This window comes from Ambystoma mexicanum, chromosome 3p (assembly GCF_040938575.1).
Source record: "Ambystoma mexicanum isolate Mex_15411 chromosome 3p, UKY_AmexF1_1, whole genome shotgun sequence".
Lineage (NCBI taxonomy): Eukaryota > Metazoa > Chordata > Amphibia > Caudata > Ambystomatidae > Ambystoma > Ambystoma mexicanum.
In genome coordinates, this window is record NC_090925.1 from 497,992,698 (window position 1) to 498,012,695 (window position 19,998).

Genomic DNA, 19,998 nt, shown 5'->3' on the forward strand with positions numbered 1-19,998 from the left:
CAGGAACAAAAGTGGGAACACCAAAGACCCCTCCCCATTTTACTTACCTCTGTGGCACTGTAATCCGTCTCCAGAACACTAATGCGAACGATTGCCATCCAGGCCACCATTGTTTTTCCCCGGCGGACACACACAGAATACGTGGGCAGGGATTGACCCGGTAGTTAAGACTGGTGGGGACGACTGGTCAGATTGACCAAGGGTAAAGAGCCAATACCCGCAGAGGGGGGCTATAAGGAGGCAGCAGGAAGAGTGGGTTATTTGGGTGATGTCAGGGGAGGTGGTATACAATCAAGTGACGTGCAGGAAGGAGCAGCGGATTATGGATGCATTTTTTGGAGCCGGTGCGGAATTTGCTAAGGAGGGGGAATGGTAGTACAGTGTGAATGCGTGTTAAGTGTAACGAGTGTGATTAGAAAAGTTGGTGTAAGGAGTGAATGTGAATTGTATTGTATGGGGTGGAAGAAGAGTGGTTGGGTAGTAGTGTGAAGGAATGAGGGGTAAAATCAAAGGGTAGAGCTGAGGGTTAGAAGGATGGGAAGACATTGAGGGACAGAAGTTTGGAGGCATGAGAAGGGGGTGAAAGAATTCTAGTTTCCTCTAGGGAAAGGAGAGAGCGTGCGAGTGAGTGTGGTAGCTTATGGTCGCGAATCCTACTGATTCCTCAGCATATAGTCAACCACTAGTCATTGTACTGACTGTGCCCAGCACATACTTTACACTGTATGATCTGTCCTAAAATGCAAAATTACGCTTGTATATATCTTCTGTTCTCAGCGCCTGCTTGTATATATCTTGTTTTTATTGTGCCTACATGTAACCAACTGGCGCCTGCACACTTACCTGTAATGTACATGTGTTAGGCAGAAACCTGTGCAGTTCCCTCTGGGACCACTGCAAAAGATTTAGGACTACAGGTGTTTGGCAGTAAACCCACTTGGTAGCAGTCTGTACCACACAGATTCACTTGATAGCTGTGGCGGAGCAGTCAGACTTCCCTCAAGAAGAGTTAGGCAGTATACAGAGTATTCACAATAGGTCAGGAGAACACAATAAAACAAGTAAACACTGACCAGGGCTTGGTGTAAAAGAGATATAATTATTTATTTAAAACCACATCTAGAAAACCACACAGGCACTAATAGTAAGCAATTCAAAACACGGTCACTAAAAGATATACACTCCCTTAAAAGAATATTAGACAGGTCTTAAGTAAAGCCCCACTTATTTTCAGACAGCGGTGAGCGCTTAACGCAGATGGCACTCTAATGATTTGTTTTAAAAGGGAGAGAAAAACAGAGAATAAATTGAAACAGATCCCAACACTTTTTCACGAACACAACAAGGGAGGAAGGCAAAGTAACACTAGGAATTCAGAGTCAGTAGGCCGGATCCGCTTAAGAGGATCCAAACGAAATGTGTCCAAGGTCTCAAGGTTGCAGTGCACGAAAGTCTTGTAACGGTTCAAAAAGGAGTTGGACCAAAGAAAGGGACCAATTAGAGGGTCAAGGCGGCCAGCCCAGTCCAGAAGGTTAAGGGGTTATTATTACCTTGTAGCAATCTTTAGAAAGGGAGGCCTGGCGGACACGGTACCTTTAAAGTGGTGAGAACACTCCAGCGGGGGTAGTTGTTCCTGGCAGCGGATGCAAGTCGGTGCTTCGTCCGGGGGAAGAGAGGATCTCGTCGGGGAGGAAGACAGAAGTCCGTTGCACTGCCAGGGAAGAAACCAGCCGCTGAGTTTCTCAGGTACAAGGAGCGGTCCGTTGATTCGCGGTTCAGTGGAGAGTGGCTCTCCGGCTGCCGGGGTGCTTGGCATGGGCAATTCGACCACAAACCGGTCTGGTGTGCAAAGAAAGAAGGTAAACTGGTTGTGCCCAAAAGTCAGGGGAAGAGGCCTCTCCAGCCGGGAGATCTTCTCTGTCGTCGGGAAGTGGCGAGTCGGTTCCGCAGGGCTCCACCGGTGGTGTCGTCGTGGTAGGTCGGCTCAGCTTCTCCCTCGGCGGATTCTCAGGTCCTGTGGCGACTTCTGAAGTTCCAGTCGCCAAAGCCCTGCTTTTATGCAGCATACCCCCATTCACTCAGCCTAGCTGTCAATCAAACATGCTAAGTGGTGAGCCGGCCGGCTCACCACTTGGGCCAATCACACAAGAGTGCGACTTGAGTTACCAAGGTAACTCAGTCCAGGGTGCCTAAACCCCCTCCCACACCTCCTGTGTTACCCAGACAGAGTGGCACCACTTTTGGGGGCTTCTGTGGAGAATCCCGCCAAAAAGTGGAACAAAGGGCTCGACTTGGGTTGGAGTCACAGAAGAGAACACAAACGCCATTTTAGAATCAAGTCCTGGCAAAAAATACCAACCGGCGAATTAATATTAATTAAATAAACCGGCGGTATGTTCGAGGCTATGAGAATTAAATAATTAAAGTTGGTAGCCTCGAACAATGGGAAAATACCATAGGGAAATATTTGCGGTCGAATATAAAAAGTAGTTTCCACTGCCACCAGCCAAAACTCGATCAGGGGGGACGGAGACATGCCCCCTCGACTAACAGACCCCGGGGCAATCGAATTGCCCCGACCATTACGTCCACAATATGATGGTTTGTACTGGTTTCTGTTAATAATTTGGGACTAGTAAAGCCAATAGTGACTTTACATGCCCTGGGAGACAGTAGTCGGTCCCAGGGTATGGAGTCTATGGTGGGGGGTCACTAGGACCCCCTGTGTTACTGCACGGAGGGTGCTGTGTAACACACATAGTAAAAACACATGAGACCCTATGGGGTAAAGGACCCCATAGCCCATAAAACACATTAACAGTGAAAGGAACACCATAAATCATGTCCGAGAGTGGGAGAAAAAGAGTCTCACTCTTGGCAGGAGAAAAAAACAAAATCCAAAAATCCAGCAAAGCTGCTGGGGGACTCACTAGGTTAGGAAATTCAGCCTAAAGAGAGAATTCTCCCTAACAACATGTTGTAACCAAGCTGTGAATATCCTTATGCCTTGCGCCTGAATACCGTCGGGTCTGGAGCGCAATACAAGTAATAAGCAAACCAACAAGGGGAACTAAATCTAAGTGTCTGTATGGCACAATTCTTAATAACCCAATAGAAGACTAATACTTTGTCATAATAGGGAAAGTTAGGAAGAGCTTGGGGGAACAGAGTTTGCCTTTAGGTCATCACCTCTAGAATAAATCAGAAAATTAGATGGTTGGGGGGGGGGAGCCAAACGTCTGTAAATACTAACCTCGGTAAGGAATACCTGGGTTAGCGGGAGGTGCTAAATAAGACTAGGCCAGACGGCCCACACGTCCAGAAAACCATCAATTAAAACCCCTTGAAACGCGCCTGAGATGTGGAGCGTTTCTTGTGTCTTGTTTGACTTCTCTAATGATGTACATGTACCCATAAATCGGCGTTTAAGTCCACTTGGTCTTTCACACTCTGAGAGGCTGTAAATCTGTAACCTTGCCATCGAACACTATTTACTGGAATGGCTGCTAAATCGAATTTGTCAAAAACACCCTGCTAACTTCCCAAAGTGTGTATATCCTGCTTTTCTAGAGGTGGTGTTAATTGTCCTGATGAGGCTTCCCGATGTGAACACTTCGTGGCCTAAAGCATCCACCTTTTCCACTTCTCTGTTGGTATTATTAGGGGAATGTGTTTATTTTTGATCTGGTGCTGAAGACTTTCCCCACTAGGTTTCCAAGTCCAGATGGTGGGTTTAGGTAGGTGCTTGCTTATGTTTATTTGCCACTTTGTTACTCGCTGAAGGGACATATGAGGGATTTTATCAAAGCTAGGATCGGCTTAGTTAGGGCTTTGCTGAACAAAAGATACCACTTAAATTTTAGTCTGATTTCAAGCTACAAGAGAGGGGGCTATGAACTGGATAATCGCCTGCACTGGGTCCTCTGTGTAGTATATGTGTAAATGTGCCTCCTGCTTCATGTGTCAGGGTAATGGATCAAAGCCCTACAGGTCCAACCAGACGAATCTAAGATTTCTGATTTCCCCCAAGACCACTATGCACGTGGAACAAATGGTAATACAAAGGAATGTTTATTTAATGTGAAATCACAATTTAAAAAATCATCAAATGTTACATCCATGCAGGATCTGCCTGCATACGCAAACAATTGTGTAAGAGTGTAACTTCAGGTCTTTATCAAGGCGGGACAAATCGATTACGCTATCCATGGGGTGAATTGTATATGCCCTAGAATGAGCGATAACCAACGATGATAGCCCAGGTGGGTCAATATGAAAATGTGTGGCTGCCAAATTTCAGCTTTTGGTATGAAATAAGATTCCAAGGAAGACGCGTGAAGGAGCGTTTACAGCAATTGTCATATGTCAAAAATGAATGGACTCAACAGTGCGTGGAGACCTTTCGGTAATTGGCAAAATAGCATATCAATGTGTCCTAGCAGTTGAATGCAAATGCATTTCTTGGAAAAGTACATGCAGAAGAAGCCTTTCGGCATTGCTCTGGCGTTGGCGAATGCTGTGTCTATTTTGGCAGTTACCGAAAGTTATCCACGCAGTGTTGTCCATTGATGTTTGACAAATGACAATTGTTGTAAACGCTTGTTCACACGTCCTTCCAGGCCAAAGTGTATTGGTATCATTTTATTGACTGCTTGGATTGTAGAGACCTTCCTGGCAAGGCCATCTGTACTCTCTATTTGGCACCGATAAGACGTTACGTTTGGGTGACCTGCTGGTTGGCAGGGCCCACTGCAAGCTTAGACCATTGGTACCTACGTACCTGCCCATTGGAGATGACAGGGCTCTGCAAGTGCTCGCTAAAAGCCTTTCTGGCTTGAAAATGTAGAAAAAATGACGTCCCTTGCGTCTGAGGGTCTTAGACGGGGTCACTCAGCAACCAGACGTCAGGAAACTGATCTGGACCTTGTGGCAGCTTTTTAACTTGTTTTCAAGCAGGCTTCACGGTCTTGAGATGCTTTTAGGATCCGGAACTGCATTTGTCACTCCGGTTGTCAATTCATTGTCGAGACACTCACTCGACCCATCGCCTGCCTGCATTTTGGTTGTTTGAGTCGATTGACATAGAGATGCATTACTTCATCGCCTTCGTGTTCACCACATTCAAGCCGATCACTGCAACAGGACTGCACCACTGGAACATCTCAAGCTAACTCTACTGTCTCAGCGCCCATGATTCATTTGGAACGATCGACTTGAAACGTCTAGATGCCAACTTGATCCATTGGAAGCGCATAGAAGCCTGTCTCAATGCTGTTGAGATTCAAGAACAAGCATCTAATGCATTTAAAGTAGCCCTGTCCCACTGGCCTGTGTTAGAGGGCCCTAGTGACTAGTAAGACACCAGTTTCTACCTTTGTAAGATTTCTTCAGTATACTTGACATTAATGCTGAAAGTATTTCCTGTGAACTCCGGTCTTCAAACAAAGAGTTTGTGTTCTGTGTTTTTGCTTTTCAGCGCAGAGTTAGTGTTTTTGAATAGTGTGTTAGTATTTTTACTTTAATAAAAGTATCCCTATTTTCATTGAACCTTGGTTGGATATTATTTTATTTTGAAACCACACTACAATTGTAGCTTAGAATGCTTCTATGCTAGCTCTCATCCCTCATATAGCATGTCCTTAGCCCATGCTACCTGAAATAGGCAAGCTGTGCCCGTTTCACTTTTGATTGGGATCACTGCTGAATTAGTAGTAGTGTGGGGCTGAGTAGAAGTTTTATCCACTATTCATCCCTGTACTACTGCAGAGCAGTAGCCATTTCGTCACAGGTAAGTTTGTCTTAGTGGTGCTCTGGCCTATACCACTGTTCTGGCCTATACCACAGAGACTATGAATATTCCTGCAACAACCTCCAAGCAATGGGTATCTTCAAATCGGAGTGCAGGGTTCGAAATTGAGGGGAGCCATTTAGCGCCTGCTTCGAGTCTAGAAGAGCCTGGGTAGCTTGACACCAACAGCTACCAGGAGCTACTTTTGGCTCCCCATGCCAAATGATGCTGAGCAAACACACCTGTTGAATTTACCTGTGCGTGTTTGGGACAATCTATAAATACACTTGAGGACTCATCTATATGACATTTGAAGTATAAGGGCCCAGAGCAAAAACAAAGGTGATGGCTGGAAGGTTTAGAATGAATCTTCACCTCTGGCATTGCTATGGGAAACCCTCCAGACCACCGTTCTTCGCCTGCCAAGCCATTACAGAAGGTGAAAAACCAAATCATGTTTGGTCCCACCCCAAAAGGGGCAGTCCAGCCCGAACTGATAGGTCACATCCCTTCTGCACGAGACCACAAGCATCCTGACATGTTTTAGCCTTGTTGGGCTTCACCAGTGAGGGGTAGCCTGGGCCTCTTGTCCCAGCATGTTGAAGTGTTCATGGACGTGTGTAGGTATGGGTGCAGATCGAGATGGACAAAAGTATGTTTACATTTTATGTCAAAGTTGGATTTATGGAACTCTATGTACTAGCTCCTTGTTCCCCAGTGGTATTTCCTGATCCCTTGGTTAATTCTGGATACCCATGAGCTGCTTTTAGCTCCTGCTTATCCAATCTTTATTTTGATCCCTTGAGACTAGTATATGTTGCTCAGCAGAGCCCTCAGTGAGCCGATTCTAGCTCAGCAACAATCCCTTGTCTGTCCCTTCATCAAGTAACTGGTAAGAAAACCTAAGCAAATGCCTTCCTAATCCCATCTTCTTTAGATCCCAACCATCACTACCAACCTAGTGGTGAAGGTCTTTAGCACCAGAAATGTTTTGTGATAACTTGTATGCAGTGAATACTTTAAGGTGAACCCTAGATCACGATAACAGAAAATAAGCTATGTTCTACATATGTCAGACAAGATTGCCTTCGTGAAGCAGTTTAGAGGACCTACAGGTAGTTGATAACCTGTAGTGTTTTGCTGTTTTATGGACTAGAGCTGTGCTCCAGCTGCCCAGTTAAATCATGGTGTTGTTTTGCGGGTTTAAAAAAAGAGATTTTACTCACTCAGGATTACCTTTTTAAAACCTTTCCACAGGGCAAACTGCAGAACAGTAATTTGGGACTGCTAAGCCACATGGCAAGACGTAGCTCGATCTAGACTATATTGTGAAAAGGGGTGACTATAGTTTGTGAACAGAAGGTAGGTAGGTGTTGACAAAGCCATGGACAAGGACTGCACAAATATGGTCCCGTCACCCCTGCCTACAAACCCAGCAGCCGGGTACGACATCCCCGCCCCAAAAACCATAGCAGAAGGGTCATCGACAAAAGTACAAGATCTCTGTGGAGGCGCACAACCTACACAATCTGAGGAAACCTCCTAACCACACGTCAGCCAGGTTTCTGCTATCCAGTACTCCCATATAATGCCAGAGGAGATACTGCAGCATGAGGTAGATACCGACTTCGAAACGGAGCATCAGCTGTCAGACTCCAAGCAGTCGGTAATATGGCTCTGCCCGGGGGACACTCCCACCAACAAATCCCACAAAGGGAAATAAGAGCACAATTAACCAACCCACAGGCCCTACTTTCCATACAAGTGCTTTAATCCCTGCAGAGAGTCCTCACCTAGCTTGATGCAGCTTTAATGAGACCAGGAGCACTGGCCCTACCATCGCCTCAACCAGTGGTGCCACGGGTACCACAGCACTCCCAATCAGGCCCAGGTCTACTTCGTGGGAGTTTTCTACAAGGTCCTCCCTTTCCAGTTCCACATCACGGGCGAGGTCAGCAAGGTCCTCCAGAGGATGCTCGCAACCCAGGTCAACTTCTCCGTCCCCACCAGCATCTCCCGCTCTCCGACCAATACGCAGGGACTGGAGTTCTCCACCACTACCCTCTTCGTCACGCGAAAGGAGCCATACACTGACTCAATTGGTACCAGAAGAAGGGGAACTAACAGATATGGATGCAGACCAGCCCCATGATACCATGTCTTCATCAACCATTCCAAGAAGGGACGACGATTGGGACACATATTCCCGCAGAAATTTCCCCAGGACGAGGAATCGGTAAAGCCATCTCCCCCTGACATCACAGGGTTGCATTCTACAGTCATGAAAGCAAGCAACCCTCCGAGTTTGGGCTCCTCGATTCATGAAGGACAAGGAATGTTTATTATTTGACCATATGGGTAAAACGGTGGTCTCCATTCCCATCCTCGACCATGTCTGGCAAGAGGGGCTAAAAACAATGAAACAACCTGCCTAGATAAAAACTACAACCCACTGGAAAATGGCTGCTGCTAGCTGGAAAGCTTAGTCCGAAAAACAAAAATGTGCTGTACCACCGGACAGTGAAGTGCAAAAACAGGCCACTTTTGGACAAACAGTGTTAGCAATTGGAGCCACAACAGTCAAAGCTGCTAATTTCCTAGCCATCCTAGCTGGGTATGATAGAAAATTGTGGCATAAGCTTGCACCAATTCTTGAACATCTCCCGGAGTAGAAGGGTAAAGAGGTAGGCAATCCTAAAGCAAGGAGAAGGAGTCCTCCAACCTAGATATCAACATGGCAGTGGACCTGGCAGACAAGTGGCCAACGCAGTAGTCTTAAGAAGGCAGGCCTGTCTCATATATGGACTTCCAACCGGATGTCCACCATAAGGTGGTAGACCTGTCCTGTGAGGGGGATGAGCTCTTCGGTCCAAAGATCGACAAAGCGCTAAAAACAGTTCAAACGGACACAAACACAGTGAGGTCGATAAGATCCCTACAAAACCGTCAACCTTTTCGGCAGTTTAGGGGAGCAGCCGGCAGAACATACACATCCAACAAAGGATGTCCATACTCAAGGGGTTCAGCATACTACTCCCAGGGGTACAAGAGGGTGTACCAGGGGTACCACAAATCAAAGGATTTTTGTCAAAATCAGTGCTGGATCCCAAAGGGGGCGACAGGGTAAGACCCAACAATGATAACCCAACCCACGGTGCCCTGGGAGGCAGGATTATCAGGTTTGCCAGGTTTGCCTGGCACTGGAGAAAAATAACAAGACAAATGGGTGCTGGATGTGGTCTTATACAGGCACCTGCTAGAGTTCAAGCAAATGCCCCCTCCGATACCACCAACCACAGGTGCACAAGACCATTGTTTTGTTTGTTTTTTTTGCTAATATAGCGCACTGAACCCGAAGGTATCTATCTGGGCGCTTTTCTTAAGGTACATGGTTACAGAATTATATACAATAAAATTTTCAGTAAAATATACGGTGGTGGATAAAAAATAACATTTACAAGTATATACATGGTAGTGAGATTTACAAAAACAGGTTCATAATAGAGCTTAGGGTAGGAATACAGCTGGCCAGAGGTGGCCGGAAAATGTATCATACGTAGGCTATGGGAATGGTCATGAGGGTTGCTGAAGTCTAGGAGTCACAGTAGAGCATTGTGGTTATTTAGATTGTGAGAGTAGCCAGCATTTTATTTTATTCCGAGATGAGAGGAACACAGGGTCAGTTCTTAGTGCAGGTGGAAGCTTGTTCCAAGTCTTGTCCGCCAACACCGGGAAGCTGGAACCTCCTGCTTTGTTGGGTTTGAATGTCGGAATGTTTAGACAATGGGCGTTTTGTTCTAATAGGCCTGGTGGACTCTTTCCTGGAAAATTTGTTCATCAAATACTTAGGAGCTGAATTGTTAACGCACTTGTGGGTGATGAGTGTTCTGAAGGTGATCCTGTCTTGGATCGGGAGCCAGTTTTGTCTAATTTGTGTAATGTGGTTGGAGCGAGGAATGTTAATGGCAGCAATGAGAGCATTGTTTTGCAATACTTGTAACTTGTGCAGATTCCTTTGACTGGTGCCAAAGTAGAGAGCATTGCAATAGTCCAGTTTGGACAGTATGAGGGCTCTTGCAAGGGTGAGACAACTGTTAGTGTTCAGGAATGGTCAGTGGGCATTTATCAATAATTCTTGTGTATGCTGTTGAGGAAGCAGTGGCATTAATTAATTTGTCTTTGAAGGTTCAAGGCAGAGTCTATATAGAAACCTAAGGTTTTTGCTAACTTGTCAACTTTGATGAGGTTGTCATCAATATTGAAGGAGGAATATTTAGGCCCTAGCTTGTTAAGTCTTAAATTAGAGGCGATGAGGAGGTTTTTGCTACCTTGTCAACTTTGATGAGGTTGCCATCAATATTGAAGGAGATATATTTAGGGTCTAGCTTGTTGAGTCTTAAATCAGAGCCGATGAGGAGGGTCTCCGTTTTATCGTCGTTAAGACAAAGGCCTTGAATGGCCATCCATGCCTGTATTTTGCTGTAGATTTCATTTAGGAGTGTGGAGTCAGATTGTTAGTCGCCTGATAGTGATGAGTATTTGCGTATCGTCTGCGCAGTTTGTGTATGATACGCCTAGGTCATCCAGATAGTCAAACAGTAGCTTTGTGAATATATTGTAGCAGCTGGGTGATACACAAGAGCCTTGAAGAACTCTGCATGTGATGGTGGATGGATTGGATGAGGCGATAGGGGAAAAGACCCTCATGGATCTGTCCGCTAGGAAGGAGTTGACCCAAGCTGCAGTTTGGCTGTAGAAAGAGGCAGCTGTAGTTAGTTAGGATGTTATGGTCGACTAAATTGAACGCTGACGATAAATCCAGTAGGAGGAGCAGAGCAGGCTTACCATTGTCCCTTGCCTCATCCATTTTGATTTTCAGATTCAAGAGGGCTGTTTCCTTCTCATGTCTTAGCCTGAAGCCTGATTGTCTGAGGCCTAGGAGGTTGTTTGTTTCAAGGTGGTTCTGAATCTGGATATATGCAGCCTTGTCTAAGATTTTGAGGAGGAAAGGCACAGTGGGGATTGTTCTGAAATTGGTTGGGATATTGGGATCAAGGTTTGGCTTTTTGATGACCCAAGCGTCTTTAAGATGTTTAAGATCTTTCGGAACGGTACAGGAGGCAAAGGAAGCGTTTATAAAGGAGGTGATAAAAGGGGCAAATTCTTTAGCACCTTCTTTTATGATGGAGGCTGGGCATATGTCACCTTGACACCTGGATGGTTTAAGGCTTTTGATGATGGATTCCACCTCTAGTGTGGTGACGGGTGAATTTAAAAGTTATGTTTTGAGTAGTGGGAGAGGCGGATTGGGAACTCGGGTTAGTTTGCATGGTGTTTGGAATGCTAGTTTTGGCGGTGGTCGACAAGCTAGCTCTTTTCGCTCAATTTTTGATTGGAGTAGTGTGATTTTATTAAGTAGAGTCTTTTGAATGTTAGTACACCAAAGGGCATCTTTCTTGCAGGAGTCAGGTGGGGTGATAGGAGATTCCAATTCTTTGAGGATGGTGAAGAGCTCCTTAGTACTAGATTTGGCGTTTGAAATTCTATTGTTGTTGTCCTCCCTTTTTGTTTCTAAGATAGCAGTTTTGTATGAGGTGGAGGCGAATATAAATTTATCCTTATTCTGTTGATGGTTCTTTTTTCCAGAATGCTTCTGCATCTCTTTTAGCTTTACGTAGAGTTTTCAACTCGGTAGTGAACCATTTTTTGAGGTGTGCTAACGGTTTGGCTATCCTTAATTTAAGAGGGGCCAGTTGGTCCATGGCATTTAAAATGTTCTGATTGTATAGTTCTACCATTATGGCCGGATCTAGGTCCAGAGGCAACTGTTGTTGGATAATGGGTTGAATTAAGGGGAGAATACTTTCTAGGAGATTAGGCTGTTGTTCCTAGTTAAGGCTGGTGGGGCTTGGATACCCTTAGGTGATGGAGGTTTGGAATCAAAAATTTCGAAGGAAATGACATTGTGGTCAGACCAAGCACATGGCTTATTGGCTAGGATTTTGGTATTGCAGTTGAAGTCTGCTACCCATCTAGAGTTCTGCCTTTTGCGGTGTCTATGGTCAGATATCCGCAGTGAGAAGCTTCGTTCTGAGAGGGTATTTTGGATCGCTAATGCATTTGTATCTATGTTGTCATGTAGGCCTAGGCTCAAATCAGCTAGAAGTAGGATTTGCGAGTTAGGTTTAGTGTTTTGTGTGAGGAGGCAGGTTATGTCATCTTCGAAGGATGATAATTGACCAGGTGGTTTTTAAATAATGTGGATGAGGAGAGTCAGTTCTGATGAGAGCTGAAGTTTCACAAAGAGTTCTCCAGAAGTGAAAGGGGTACTGGCGCTTTCTCTTATGGCTAGAGTATTTTTGGCAATGATAGCTACCCCGCCTCCTATCTTGGTAGTTCTATCAGCCCTGATGATATTATACTCATCTGGGACTGCTAGCATCAGAGCCAGCAGCTCGGTGGTGCCAAGTTTCTGTGATCGCCAAGAAGTCTAATTAATTGGCTATGATCAGGTCAGAGATGTCCAATGCACGAGCAGTTAATTATCTTGCATTAATAAGGGCTTCCTTAATGGTGGTGACTTCTGGTTGTGGAGGAGGAGCGGAGGTATTAAGTGTCAGAGGGGAAGGTGGTGTAGCAGTTTCCTTCTGTCTTCCATAACAACCCCATTCTCCATGAGCCACCCATTGACTGTGATCGTTCTTTTATGCTACAGAGAATTTGCATACAGTTCTGTCTTGCCCTTTTTCGTGCTACAAAAGCTATTAGTCAGGATATTACCCCATACACTGACTCAGTGCCCTTTAGTCTGTGACAAGTTTATAAAGCTCCAGAAGTTCACTGTGATCACATTACAACAGGTCATAGAGACAGCGCAGCACCCCGACTAGCTTGTGTCCCTGGATCTCCAGGACACGTATTTTCACGCACCCACGCATCCAGGGCACCGGAAAAAACTCTGGTTTGGGGTAGGAAAATCACACTACCAGTTCAGGGTCCTACATTTCAGCCTGAAATTGGCTCTGCGTACCTTCACGAAATGCCTTGCGCCAGTGGCGGCGACCCTGCGTATACAGCGACACCACGTCTACCCTTATTTAGACAACTAGCTCGTACGATCCCCATCTACGCAGGGAGCGTTAGCCTCGATAGCAGCAACAGTGGACCTATTGCACGCATTGGGCTTTGCCATCAACTACAGGCAATCCTTCTTGCAGCTGTGAGAAACCAAAGGGTGCCTCACCTGCTCGTCCCCAGGGATCTCTGTCTCGCAGGTGGCCAGGGCACGGCCATCGCCTTTGGATCCACCCTGGGGGTGGACCAATGCGGGAGGATCCCCTGGGTGAAGGGTCTTCAGGGAGTGAGGGCGAGATGACCAATGGTGCGACACGGTATTCCCCCCTTTCCCGTACACCTAATCAATCCTCATTAAGGCTGGTGGGGCTTGGATATCCTTAGGTGATGGTGGTTTAGAATCAAAAATTTCGAAGGAAATGACATTGTGGTCAGACCAAGCACAGGGCGTATTGGCTAGGATTTTGGTATTGCAGTTGAAGTCTGCTACCCATCTAGAGTTCTGCCTTTGCAGTGTGTATGGTCAGATATCCGCAGGGAGAAGCTTAGTTCTGAGAGGTTATTTTGGATCGCTAATGCATTTGTATTTAGGTTGACATGTATGCCTAGGTTCAAATCGCCTAGAAGTAGGATTTGCAAGTTAGGTTTAGTGTTTTGTGTGAGGAGGCAGGTTATGTCCTCTTCAAAGGATGATAATTGGCCAGGTGGTCTGTAAATAATGTGGATGAGGAGAGTCTGTTGTAATGGGAGCGGGTGTTTTGCAGAGGTGTTCTCCAGAAGGGAAAGGGGTGCTGGCTCTTTCTCTAATGGCTAGAGTATTTTTGGCAATAATAGCTACCCCGCATCCTATCTTGGTAGTTCTATCAGCCCTGATGATAATTTACTCATCTGGGACTGCTAGCATCAGAGCCGGCAGCTGGGTGGAGCCAAGTTTCTGTGATCGTCAAGACGTCAAATTAATTGGCTATGATCAGGTCAGAGATGTCTAATGCACGAGCAGTTACTATCTTGCATTAATAAGGGCCCCTTTAATGGTGGTGACCTCTGGTTGTGGAGGAGGAGCGGAGGTATTAAGCGTCAGAGTTAGAGGGGAAGGTGGTGTGGCAGAAGTGCTGGGGCAATTGAGCCTTGGGGACTTATGTTGAGCATGAGGTCCTGTTGTGCTGCGAGAGCCAAGTCTCATGTTTCTGCAGGAAGTGGGACACAGAGCACTTGAGATGTTGTATGTGTCATGCATGGTGGGGCTGTGAGTCAATGAGATGTCACTGTTCAGTTTGTGGGTCAAGTTGCCTGGATTCTGTTGAACTGGCACAGTCGTAGGTATGCAAAGTATTAAGAGTAAGGTGGAGGTTGTTTGCAACAGGACTAAAGGCCAGATGAAGGACTCACTCTTGTGGGTGTATCAGGAATTCCCTCGAATCTCCATGGGTGTGGGAAGGCACTTGTTCTTGACTGGGAGCTGTGTTAGTGTTGGGCAAGGCAGGCTAGGTGCAGCACCCAATATTGGGGTAGATTAGATGCAGTACCCAGTTTCAAGGTGGACTAGATGCAGTACACGATACCAGGGCAGGCTAGGTGCAGTACACAATATCAGGGCAGGCTAGGTGCAGTACACTATCAGAGCAGGCTAGGTGCAGTATACGATATCAGAGCAGGCTAGGTGCAGTATACGATATCAGAGCAGGCTAGGTGCAGTATACGATATCAGGGCAGGCCAGGTGCAGTACACTATATTGGGGCAGACCAGGTGCAGTACGTATATCGGGTCAGTCTAGGTGCAGTACACTATATCGGGTCAGTCTAGGTGCAGTACACGATATCGGGTCAGGCTAGGTGCAGTACACGATCGGGTCAGGCTAGGTGCAGTACACAATAATAGGTTAGATTATATGCAGTGCCCAGAGTTAAAGCGTAGATACGACATTTGCAACTATAAATTGTGGCATTGATCAGTTTGCAGCAATGGGGGCATCAGCAACACCTAAGCGGTCACGAAGCATGTAGGGCAAGGTGGGTTGCTATGCGTATTGGGGACATTCGTATCTACACGTTGTGGCATAGAACAGTTTGCCTCTGAAAGGACACCAGTAGCGCATAAGTGGACGCACTCCACGGAACGGTCACAAAACAAAGCACAGATGAAGGCATAGAAGGGGCATTTACGTCTGTAGGTTGTGGCAAAGAGTATATTGCAGCAGCGGGGGCAGCAACCACATGTAGTTTTAGGCATAGAATTACGGCAAGAAGAACTGAATCGAAATCGTTATTGTCAGCACGATGCCATCAGAGAGTACTTGGCCAGTTCAATGAGGAGGTTGCAGCAAGTCGCATGTGGAGAATAAGGCGTTGCGTTATCATGTGGGAATGGCGATGGAAGTGAGTCCTGTGAGGAGGGACTTATCTAGCTGGAGGAACTAGTAGAGGACACAAGGGGCAAGGTCTATGGACTTTTGTTGAAATCGCCTTCCCGAGGCGAACGGCCTTCACAGCCTTCGTCACAGGCCGGCTCTTCTGCCTGCCGGTGGATGCTGGAATTGATAAGTAGTCTGTTACCAGGAAAGGGCCTAACAAGCCTCGTTCTGGTGCCACTTCGCGGCCAGCATTTTGGAACCAGGCGGCGAGGTCAGACGATGCTAAAATGGGTTCAGCTCCGCCGACAAGGAGTGATAAGTGGGAAAAGGGAGCAGGTAGGCCTTAGTAGTCGACCATAGGGGTGATCAGATGCAAGGGGCTCACCCTGAGCGATGGTGACAGCAATAGGCACCTTCAAGAGGTGCAGCTCATGCTGCAAAAAAAGGCCATAGAAAAAGTCCCAAAAAAACAAAAGGGAAAGGGAGTTTACTCCTGGTACTTTGTTGTCCACAAACCGGATGGAAAATGGAGGCCTGTTCTAGAACTCAGAAGGTTAAACAAGTTTATAAAGCTGATGAAAGTGGTCAAATCCACAATTGAAACAATGAAACTGGTAAACAGTGGTTATTGAGTGGAGGTTATACTCACCCTACTGTCACTCTTTACAACCCCGCTTTCACCTGTGCACTGCCCATCTGAAATTACCAAAGGCAGACTCTTCGGGTGTATGTGTTTGTCTTCACCTTGTGTCTTTCCCCAGCAGAGAGTGCTACTTTACTTGGCTCTCGTTTTCCTGGTGGGTGCTTAGACCTGTGCTGGTGTTTCAACCTAAGTCTCCCTGGGTTTTTTCAGCTAGAATATGGGATATTAAATTACGGAGTACCCACAAATAGAAAGCTGAAAGCACTGCCATAGGGGGTTCTTTTTTAACACCCCTATTTATGTACATCGCTGCATGAATGAGTGGCGATGGACCAATGGGGTTGAAACAATCGCTTAGATTGTAACTGTTTATTCAAAAATAAATTCTCTGTACTCTTTTCCTGTCCCTGTTTCATAAGCGGCTATCAGAGCCTTGTCTAGACACAGATGGGGACTAGGCAGGTTTAGTTAAAAACTCATTGTTTCCTTATGTCTTCCATAACAACCGCATTCTCCATGAGCCACCCATTGACTGTGATCGCTCTCTTTTATGCTACAGAGAATTTGCATACAGTTCTGTCTTGCCCTTTTTCGTGCTACAAAAGCTATTAGTCAGGACATTACCCTTTACACTGTTGACTCAGTGCCCTTTAGTCTGTGACAAGTTTATAAAGCGCCAGAAGTTCACTGTGATCACATTACAACAGGTCATAGAGGCAACACAGCACCCCGACTAGCTTGTGTCCCTGGATCTCAAGGGCACTTATTTTCACACATCCACCCTGCCAGGGCACCGGAAAAACGTCTGCTTCGTGGTAAGAAAATAACACTACCAGTTCAGGGTCCTACATTTCAGCCTGAAATTGGCTCTGCGCACCTTCACGAAATGCCTTGCACCAGTGGCGGCGACCCTGTGTAGAGAGAGACACTACGTCTATCCTTATTTAGACAACTAGCTCGTACGATCCCCATCTAGGCAGGGAGCGCTAGCCTCGATGGCAGCAACAGTGGACCTATTGCACGCATTGGGCTTTGCCATCAACTACAGGCAATCCTCCTTGCAGCTGTGAGAAACCAAAGCGTGTCTCACCTGCTAGTCCCCAGAGATCTCTCTCTCAGGTAGCCAGGGCACGGCCATCGCCTTTGGATCCACCCTGGGAGTGGACCAATGCGGGAGGATCACCTGGGTAAAGGGTCTTCAGGGAGATTACCAATGGTGCAACGCGGTATTCCCCCCCTTTCTCGTACACCTAATCAATCCTATTTTATAGGATTCTCTGATGTCCCAGCCCCTCTGTTTTCACACAAACACTTGGCCCGAGGAAGAGGGCAACTAAGACTAAAGAGGCCAACCCATACATATTGCATATGACATGTCCCGCGTATTGGGTCAAGCAAAGTCGGGCACTTGACTTTAAGTGCATACATCTGATACCAATTAGCTCTCCTCACACGGGTAAAAGGCAGAGCATAGAGACACACTCGGAGCAAGGTGGAACACGAGCAAATGCAGAACATTCGGGGCAAATCTACTGGAGCAGAGTAACGGACCGAGGGATGAGAGCAGAGGGAGGAGAACCCCAGGACTTCTCTGCAGGAGGTTGTTGCCTCCAAAGGGCTGCGAAAGACACGTGGAGATCCCAAACAAGAAAGTTGCATTGTGTATCAAGGATGCCAGCAACCCTCCCGGGTGAACAGAGTGGGGAGGTGAGGCCAAGCCAGTACTACTAACCTCGACTTGTGAATTGAAAAACTTTAAAGACCATAAAGAAACGCACACGGCCGGTGAGTTGTCAAGCGACATGAAAGACTGGTTTGTGTTAAGGGAAGATTGAAGTTGCAACATTAGGTTGCACAATTGAAGGCTGCGCGCCTGTGGATGAGACTGAAGAAAGGCAGACCTGTGAATGAACCTTGAATTAACGATAGCTGTGAAACCAGCGATACTGAGTAACGGAGTCGTCCAGCGAAAGGAAATGGCCCTCTCGAAAGTCTCTGTGAAAGGTGAAATGTTTGTAGCGATTAAGTGAATGAACTGTAAAAGCGAAGTGGTCCAAAATGAACCCTGAGGAAAGGTGAATGTTGAACTTTGGTGCTTCTGACCTTGAACTACCCAGACCAAGAAGCACTGGGGCAAATAGCACAAGAGTGTGAGCTGAATGGAAGGTCGAAGTGGTCCTGCAGAGGTCTGTAAGTCAAAGCCACGCACATTCAAAAGTATTCCACATCAGAAAACGGTCCAAGCCCGACTGAGGGAGACTGGAAGTGTAATAAGTCAGGGGAAGGGAACCCCAAAAAGGATGTGAATTAGGCTTGGGGAATGGAACCCCTGTAAGTATTTTGAAAAGGTTGCTTTAAAAGGTCTGAGCCCGACTGAGTAACACCAACATGAACTTTTTGTTGAACTATGTTTTGAAAGCTGGAAAGTTAAGACTTTAACGTGCACATGTATTCTTTATATTTGAACACTGACTTTCCTTTGCATACTTTTTCTCCTTTACACACTTATTGTACAAGAGATAGGGCAGGCATTAGGTTTTGTTGGTATAGGCTATTTTGATTTGACGGGCTCTACTAGGACTGTATTATTCATTCTGATGCTTGTTAATCTCCTTAGAATCACATGCTGTGCATATGGTCCGACATCCAGTGGTAAACGCAGAGTATTGCATCTTATCTTTCGGGGACCGAAAGGGGACGTTGGTATAGGCGTGTCTGTAACACTATCCCTATAGTGACGTGTAGTGTACCCAGAATCCCTCACGCACTGAGGTCCCTCAGATTGTTTTTTTCCGCCAAGATTACTGGTCGCCCTATTGCAGAGCTCTTTCATAAGAGACATTGTTATCACTTTGTTTATCGACTTTGTCGATTATCCCTTTAAAGTCATTTTGACGGTGCTTCCTGTACTACACCGCAGACTGCAGTGGATTTTCGATGCCTGCGATCCAGCGGCGGAGCCGTCCACATGGCTGATCCTTCTGGCCGGCCTACACAGTAGGGCGAGTGGGGTCAGGGTGGCCATATCCTTTCAGCTATGTCTCTCCTTTTTCTCCCTCTTTGCCCTCTAGGTCTGGTCATCGTCTTTATTGCCTTTTGCTATGGAAAGGACACCATTTAGGTTTTGCCCTTCTTGCAGGGCCAGATACCCTTGGATGGACGAGCACTCTAAGTGCAACAATTGTCTACCCCTTGACCACGACGAAGCGCAGCGCGCGGCCTGTAAACTCCTGCAACCTAAGACGCTTAAGGAGCACCGCGTTAATCGGTGGGCGGCCTACGGCATGTCACGGGCTGGATCTTCTTCCCCCACCACCGCACCCGCCGAAAAGGGATGGGGGTACTAGTGATAACCAGGCATCCTTCTCGGATGCCATCGGCCTCATGACGGACACTCCTAAATCCACCACGCCCGTCCCCGACTTCGCTAGGCCTGACGCGAATCACGCTATAGGGAAAATATCTGGCGATAGGGGCGTACAAGATCTCTATACTAAACGCACAACCCAAGCCCTGGTTTCAACGGTACCATCGAAACGGGCTAAAGCCCCAACGGAACCGTCAAAAGGTTCAACGGGATCCTCTGATCCTCAAGATCAACAGCCTTCCCCGCATCCGCAGCAGCGTTTTGCGACTGGGCCTTCTAAACCAAAGGGCGCTACCTCCAAAACGCATACGGCCGTCAAAGCGAGCTTAGCTGACGCTCCGACGCCCCCTAAGGCCCTGGTAGGAGAAAAATCTACTGCTAGGCCTCTAAGTCAACCGGCACATCGCCCAGCTTCGCCGAACATCTCTGTCAGCATCGCTAGGATTGCTTCTGCAGTGGGGCTGAAGGAGAGGTCTAAAGAGACAACGAAGCGCAGGAGCGGCCTGTGGATGGGGCGAAATACGCGCCACAGCACCGCGATGCTCGCGAGGACTACGTAGAGTCCTGTGCCTTTGTCTAGCTCTATTGGAGACAAAGTTTGGCGCCATAGGGAGGAAGATGAACATTTTCCACCCCTAGACCCTTCTGGTTCTTCTAGATGGACCAGAAAAAAATTCGAAGGGTGTATGGATAGGTTGGAGAAGTTTGTCTCGCTTTCAGAGCATCCTACCCCCAAGAGACCTCAGGAGGACCTTCCCGCTGTGCCTGCTTCTAA

General features: G+C 46.8%; 1 protein-coding gene across 1 annotated transcript in view; it reads left to right on the forward strand.

Annotated features, from left to right (window-relative positions):
• Positions 1–19,998, forward strand: part of DPM1 (dolichyl-phosphate mannosyltransferase subunit 1, catalytic) — a 247,399-nt gene that overhangs the window by 205,973 nt on the left and 21,428 nt on the right. The window lies entirely within an intron of this gene.